We start from the raw sequence: 8,448 nt of genomic DNA, 5'->3' as shown, positions 1-8,448 counted from the left end.
CTTGGCAGTAACCCATGCCACCGCGGAGGGACGTGTAAAAACCTACCAGGATCATTCGCCTGTCCTTGTAGCAGCCTCCTCAAACTTAGCCCAAAACAAGGATGCATCGGTAAAATATTCATTAATTGGATAGAACTTCTTTTCTCTTCTTAATGATTTAATAAAACGATAGATGTGCATAAATCCATTGTAGTGTCGATGAAGTTGCACGTTGTCATAGTCATTGACGTATCGAAAGAAGTTTCCTGGACTATCCTCGAAAATGCTAAGGACCTAGCTTCAAGGGTTGTGCAAAAACTAGACGTTGGTCCTAAGATGGTCCGTCTGACTTTAGTGACATTCTCGGATAAGGCACTAACTGTAAATAAAGATATAGCAGTAAGTAATGTCGGCGATCCTATTCATGTCAAGATGGATGTATCGACGTTAACATACACGATAACGATTTGTGAAATATGTTGATATTGTCGTTGGATTTCAGAATGAAGACGAAGCCTTGAACGTTATAAAAGTCGTCCGGAGTCGCCAGGAACCACCAAATATCGGTTCTGTAATCCATACTATCCGAACGAAGGTCTTCTCCGTTGGTACAAAGCCGTCTTCTAAACAAGTATGAATAGTTCTATGGTTCTCGCCTAAAATTTGACTCTGCGAGGATTCGAAAATGATAAGTCGAACACAGAGCCCAGATGTGAAATGGTCCGACATTAATCTTGAATAATGATCTATTCTTTCTAGATAGTTTTAGTTATCGGTTCTGGTGCTTCGGAGGCACAGGACTCGGCAGCGGCCGAAATGAACAGATTGTCACGTATAGCGCGCGTGTATATGATCGCGTTCTCGACTGTCGAAACGGTTTTCTACAAACAGATAATTTCTTCAGTATTCTACCACCACCTGAAAATAACGGACATCACCCTATTCATGTCGAGATTCATCATTCAGTTTGTTCAAGGTGTGCGTTCCCGTTATTCCTTTGTATGTCAACATCAATAGCACGTTTATGCTCCTCAAACCGACACAGAATTTTCATAGTTTGTTCATCTCTTTTTTTTCAAGACTCGAATTGTGACCTGGGCAAGGTGGCCCCAAAGGTCTTCGGCGGGAAATCGTCAACGAACTCGACGAAGTCGCTGTCCACCGCAAAGTCGTGTGAGGGTAAGTTTTTAACCTCGAATAAAAGTATTTGGCTACCAGTACACCATATATGACATGACTAAATCGTCAGTTTTACATGATCGAAATTTCCTCCGATTCCAAACATTGTCAACATATATAGACAAGGTAAACAAATATATAAGATATTTTCTATTCAGTGGTACGTAGGACGTATAGTAATCATTGAAATTGGTTTTAACGAGCAAAGATTGCTGCAGTGCTGCAATAGCGATGCTGGTACTCTAATTGTGATTGTCTAATTATTATCGGTATTCTATTGAATCGAACAGACGTTGATGAATGTCAATTGAAGAATGTGTGCCCGAAAGGAGCAAAGTGTAAAAACAAAGATGGCTCGTACGAATGCAAGTGTCCCGGTCATATGGAATTCAAAGATGGAGTTTGCATCGGTGCGTTATTTCGTTTGATCTTTAAAAACGTTTTTCGATCTTACTACTGTAGACTCAACCTTACTCTCGGTACCGGTCAATTCGGTGAATTCTACTAAGACCTATTGGCAAAAAGTATATTTATTTTTTCCTAAACGTGGCCTTACTCTCGGTACCGGTCAATTCGGTGAATTCTACTAAGACCTTTTGCGAAAAAATATCTTTATTTTTCCTAAACGTGGTTCTAAACAAGTGTCCAGTGAACTCTAAAATGTTTATGGTCAAATCCCGACCGAGTAAGGTGGGGTTTTTTTCTAAGGTATAACGGCCTTAATTGACGACGTGATGTATTTAATTGCTAATGCAGTTAATGGAAAAGTAGATGTAATCGTGATGTTGGACGTATCATCGGGAAGCTTGCCACCTCAGTTCGACACGATGTCCAGACTGTTCTTAGAAATTATTGAACATGTTAAGGTAGGCTGCGGGACATGAACTTTCAACATTGTAACATTGGCTTGGAGGGTAAGCTACAAGGGCTAATATTGAAATATATATTCATTTCAATTCAGTTGCAAATCCGAGAAATGTCTAAAAGCATGCAGGCTAATTTTCATCCCGAAGCCCGTTTCAATTTCCACTAATTGTCGAATACGTCGAATCGAAATCATTACGTGGAAAATTTTATTTAAGCTCAATTTCTTTGATTCCGCAATAAAATAGGTCAGCAAGATGGGAATGCACTTAGCTACGGCAGTGTACTGTAAAGACCTAAGGATCGTTACTAATCTATTGACGTGTGAAACGAGTCAGTGCGTCAATGGCAAGTCGAAGGATGCCGTAAAGCAAACCGGCCATCAACCTAACATCACAGCTGCCTTCGAAGAAATAAAAAAACACGTGATCAGTGACAAGTTTGGCAGGCGTAAAAACGTACCGACTGTATTGGTGGTCATCAGCAGGTAGATTCCCGAGTTGAGATTTTAGGAAACATTGAATGTGAATTCGTATTTATACAAACGTGTATAATGATGCATTCACATAGTTATTGATGCAAACATTTAATGCCATGATTATATTTCGTAGTGGGAAAACTGTAAAAATTGACACAGCACTCGAGAAAGGATCGGAACTTTGGCAGGCAGGAGTAAACGTAGTAATGCTAAGCGCTGTGCCTTCTAGTGAACTATCCATGTTGACAACCACTTCAAATTTCATGGTTATCAGTAACACTTCATTGTCGAATACAGCTATACGTGTCGAGAATGTGACTCTATCCCGTAAGTAAAAACCATTGGAATACACTCGGGATAGAAAAGGAAAAGACGTACAGCTCAAACGTAATGAATCAGTGGATCACGATACCCGAGATGAGACATTAATTGTAAAATCCCACAATATTATTAAACGACTTAAAAAGGACTTTAGCATAAACTTGTAGTATAAACTTGTGGTAAACTTTTAGTATTTAAGCATATTGTGCGTATCTCTTCACAGAAGAGGTGAAAATTTCTTCATATTCCCATCTACATTTCATTTCAATGCCAAGTATGTTCTGTCTTCATATCGTCGTTTGTTCTAGTTTTGGCCATGAGATGCGCAAAGAACGAGAGAATCGTTGGAAGAACATGCGTTTGTAAGTAAACAATCGTTAAGAATGTGCAGTAGACTTCTACTAACGATTGACGTATTTTATTCACGGTGGACCTTTATCTATCCCTTTAGGCGATAAACTGGAAGTAAAATCGGCCGCCGGTTGGCAGTATAAAGTCGGAAAGTTTGACCAGACGCTGCGGATCGGGTCGCACGCCGCCTGTACGATTTTGTGCATCACTTCCGAACAGTTCAAATGCGACAGCATCGTCTACGATACGAAAATGAAAACATGTTTCATGTCGAAAAAATCAACCGGCGCAGCGGACGAAAAGACGTTCCTGCGTAAAAAGAAGAGCACGTTTTCCTGGTTTTCATGTGGTAGCGATAAACCACTGAAAGGTAGGCACACTCTACTACAATATGAATACCAACAAATTGCTTGGCAAAATGTGCTGATACTTTAAGAAGATATGTTACTACAGTGGAACCTCGTTACAACGAAACTCATGGGACCCAGTAAATAAATGAAATTTCATACTTGGGACACAATTTAACATTTGATATATCCGATGAATCGCCGGTATCCGAATTAGTTATAACGAGGTCCCACTGTTATAATGATGAAAAGGTGTATAATTAAGGTTCGTTCATTTATAACCGTGGTGGAATATAACCGAAAGAACTCTCGAATCTTTTCCTCCAGGTGTCAATATATGTTCAAGTTATTTTTCATGTTACTCATTTTTCAACAGATAAGTGCTTCTGTCATATACAAGGCGGTAAACAATATGTATCTTACGATAAGTACACGTACGATTTCACCGGGGAGTGTAAATACACTCTTTCCAAATCGACGGCGGTGACGACAAGTGACCAGTGTTCATTTAACATCGAAGTTAAGACCGAGAAACACCCGGGAGCTAGCACCAACAGTCCGCGTCTTGTTGACGTCAGTATGATGGGTACCACGATCCGAATCATGAAAAACAAACAAATTCTAGTGAGTTGCCTGCCCTTTATTCTAAATGCGCAACTGTGGCCTGATACCCTGCCTGACTAGACCGGTTGCGCGTAATATTTCCACTAAACGAGCAGTTCGAATACAATTCCGTACTGATTTCTTTTAAAATGATCTTTTTCAATGGTCAGGTTGAAAACGGAGATAAGTTTGCAGCGCCGAGTGGACCGATAGAGAACATACACCCATATATATCCGTCACCAAATCCAAGCAGTTCGTCGTAGTGGAAAATAACTGCGGGGTGTCGGTCATGTTTGACGGCGATAACGATCTCAAAGTTTACACGCCCAAGAAATATTCAGGTAGGTGGATATGAGTAGATTTATATATTGCTGGTTTCTCTCATTTTGGTCCAATAGCCAATCAAACAACCAATGACCAGTCTAAGCTCATTAGTTCTACATGTATTGCTTATCCTACAACTCGATATTTATAAACCACTAACCCTGCTATTTAAGACCACGGCTCTGCTATTCTATTATCGACTTACTTCTGCTTTAATATCCCTTGAATACTTTCGTGATTTCGTTATCAGGCAAAATGATCGGACTCTGTGGAAATTGCAACGGCAATAAAGACGACGACGTCATCAAGTCGTCCGAACCAAAGATGCCCGCCTCGCATTTCATAGTCGAGGACAATTCCGATAATCCCAATAAAAAGTATGTTCTTATTTCTACAGCGTGTATCAAAATCGCAGTTAATTTCTTTGTAATACGTACAAGTTTTCACTAGTTGTTTTCGAATCGAATGATATTTTGTGAGCGTTTTATTTTCTATCAATCGAAGGTGCGCCGTTCCACCTAAATGCGATAGGAAATTGCAGCAACTTGTCAAGACTAACAAATACTGTGGTTATATACTCGATAAAACGGGTCCATTCGCCGAATGTATAAAGGACAAACGCATCAAATCTGACGATGTTTACCGACTGTGCGAATCGTTCGTCTGTCAGGAAAATAAGAAGGAAAATCAACAAAAACGGGTAAAATTTGAATTAGATTTTCTATTTTGCGATTCTTCCTAACGCGTTTTCATTTGAGAAATATCAAATATCAAAAAAGAACGATTCTAGCCCTTTGGAAAAATGATAGCCTTCACAGATCGATATATTGTCTTTTTTCCGATAATCAATACACAAAAATTTTAAGATGTTTTCCCCATCTAACAAGTTTAATCCCTCTTTTTATAAATCATGTAATCCCCGTGTCGCATTTTGATTATATGAATTATATATGTATTTATGTAAATTCCACCTACCACGTAGGCCCCTATCTGTAGACATGTTGTTTGCTATGCACTGATTTCGCTGTTTAAAAAACCCTATTTAAAATATTTCTTTGGTATTGGGTGACTTGCCCCCTGTACTTACGGCCATGAAACGAACTATTAAGTCCAATTTTGATTATCAATTAGATAACTAGGCTCTATTCGTAATGAGCTGTGCATGGTCGATACTTATTTTTGATAGGTATGTTCGGCGTTGAATGCTTTGGAGAAAAACTGCAATGATACACAATTACCCGTGAAATCGTGGAGAACCAAGAAATTCTGTTGTAAGTTCATCTCGTCGGTTCTAACGAAAACGCCTAATTCATAAGCGGAATATTCTAACATGTGTATTATCATTCTCACAGCCAGCTCTTTAGTTTGTAAACCTGGATACAAGATCAAAAACAAGAAGTGTAAATGTAAGTATCTTTATTTGGAAGGGGGTATTTCCAATTTAATTGTTACCTTGTCACATCTTTAACGTTATCATCGTTACAGTTGTCGGGTGTCCAAAAGGAATGATTCTTTATCAGAAAGAATGTTTCTGTAAGTAGAATTAGTTTCGTTCCACAACAACGAATTGATTAATGAATGCATTTAACACGAATACAACACACATCATTTATATTGATTTTTCTACTCCGTTTGATTTTCACCGTGAATTGATATACTTATTCTGAGTACGATTCTGAGTACAGAAGGAATCGGGGTCGTATCTGGTGATTTTTCACTTGCCACAAGTTGAATCCACGATGTTGCCACATAATTGATACACAATTTATTCTTGTAGCACGTATGAATTGTCATTCGGACCAGGTACAGCTTGGGGGCAAATGTATTCCAAAACCGGATGGATGTCCTCCCGGTTACAACCTTACTAAATCAGCGGTTTGTTTGCGTAAGTACCTTTAAAGTCTGGCCTGTATCGAAACCTTCAAATTTCATTTCTTACACTTGATCGACATTGACGCTCTCTGTAATAGAAAGATATGTTTATTGAGCTTTTTATGATGCGATAGCTGCTTATAAGATACAAATGATTTTCATCTGCAAAAGACGCACAGAATATGGTAACAATTGTACCATTGTTTGGTATATTATTAGGGGCCAGTTTCATTTCAAAGTTCAAACGATATTGTGTTACCCTCAAAAAAACTGTTTAACTCATCCCTATGAAAAGTGAACAAACTGTACAGTGTACTAAGAACGGTGTTCCCTCATTTTCTAGCTATAACTGGATGTCCACGTGGTTATAAAAGTGTTGATAACGACTGTGAATGGGAAGATACCGATGAAATAAGTAAGTACAAATTGCTTTTAACCACTTCGACCGAATATACTTTTGGTATGTTGTGTTTTAGGTATGATGCATGGTTTCGTTAATTTCTGTCGTTTTAGGTCAGCTGAAAATAGATTTGTACTTCTTGGTGGACACTTCGACCACATTCGGTAAACGCAACATCGAACTTGTGAAATCGTTTATAAGATTGATGGTGCAAGCGTTCCCTATTGGCCCCGATGCTGTACGAGTTACCGAAATCACATTTGCCTCTCGGTCACATGTTGTCTGCGGAGTACAAGACGTCAGCAAACTGGGCAAACAAGGTTACATGCTCAAGGTGAGGACTATACCTATACTAATCATTGATCGTATAAGATGTGCACCCTATAGTTAATTTAGATGAGTTATCTAAGGGTTTATCCCATGCTTACTGAAATAAAGAAAACAATTTGTTACGAATTTCTTATGCATTTCATCCACGAATTATAAAAGTGTTCTGATAGATATAACGAAAGACGTAATACATATAAGTCTTTAAATATTGTATGCAAATCGCATGGAATTTATTTTCATTTAAGTTCATCTCTTTTTTCTATCACCAAAGATTATGACGTCCGGTAAACCAGAAAAGGGTGTACCAGATTTGAAGCAAGCGTTCGCGTCTCTGTTGAAAATAGCCAAGCCGAGTAAAGACCGAGCCCAATTCGCCGTCGTATTCAGCTCGGGAAAAACATCGAACGAAAAAGCAGCGCTGGCTCAGGCTGACCTTGTCCGTAAAAGCGGTATAAGACTCATGTTTATTGCATTCGGTACGTGTGATCGAGGTCAGCGTCGACTAATGATCAGTCAAACCTAAAGCCCAAAACACACACGACGCAGGAAAGCACAGAAACACGAGGTCGAACATTTTCGATCTCTGGGAAACTTTTTCCTGTTTCCTGCATCGTGCACCTTGTTGTGTATTGATGCCTTGTTGAAACAGACGAAATTGAAATGATTTTGCTTTTGATTCTTCACGATATTCCGTTAATTCCGTTTTGATTTTCCAGGTAAAAAGGTCAGGCCTCAACTTGTATGGAGATATACGTGGCAGATGTATTGGTATCTCGCTGATGCCAGCAAAGATTTCTTCGATTTGATATCGTTACTCATCCTAAGGATAACATTTGGTGAGCGGGTTATATAATATATATTCATAAACTAGACAATATATCGCTACATGTATATGTGTTTACCGTAAAGAAATTGGTATAGATTCATAGACAAACTTTGATAACGAATTCACGTATATTGCAGACAGCGACTGCAGCCCAGGTTTCCAACGAATCGAAAAGAATTGCTTCAAATTGCCAATCAGTAAGTTTACTTGGACGCTTAGTATCGCCTACAGAGCAGTGATTCAATGCCATTCGCTTTTATATTGAACTTTTGTTAAAATGTCAGTCATGTGAAATTCTTTATGATCAAATTTGCAGTGATACTTTGCCCACCTGGCTACGAACTGCAGAACGGATCATGCAAACGTAAGAAAAAATTGTGGTTCCTTTATTGTGATGACTTAAACCATCATCAATGAATATATTGCCTACTGTTATGTTTATATTTGAATTTGATATTCATTTCTGACATGTAATTCATTGTATTTCTTTCGCTATAGGGGTTCCATGTCCACCTGGATGGAGTGACACTGGATCCTCATGTCTATGTAAGTAACATCTAGAAACAAGGCCTT

The sequence above is a fragment of the Tubulanus polymorphus genome, chromosome 9 (assembly GCF_964204645.1).
Source record: "Tubulanus polymorphus chromosome 9, tnTubPoly1.2, whole genome shotgun sequence".
Classification (NCBI taxonomy): domain Eukaryota; kingdom Metazoa; phylum Nemertea; class Palaeonemertea; order Tubulaniformes; family Tubulanidae; genus Tubulanus; species Tubulanus polymorphus.
The sequence above is the reverse complement of the archived record's forward strand: the minus strand, read 5'-3'. Positions refer to the sequence as shown.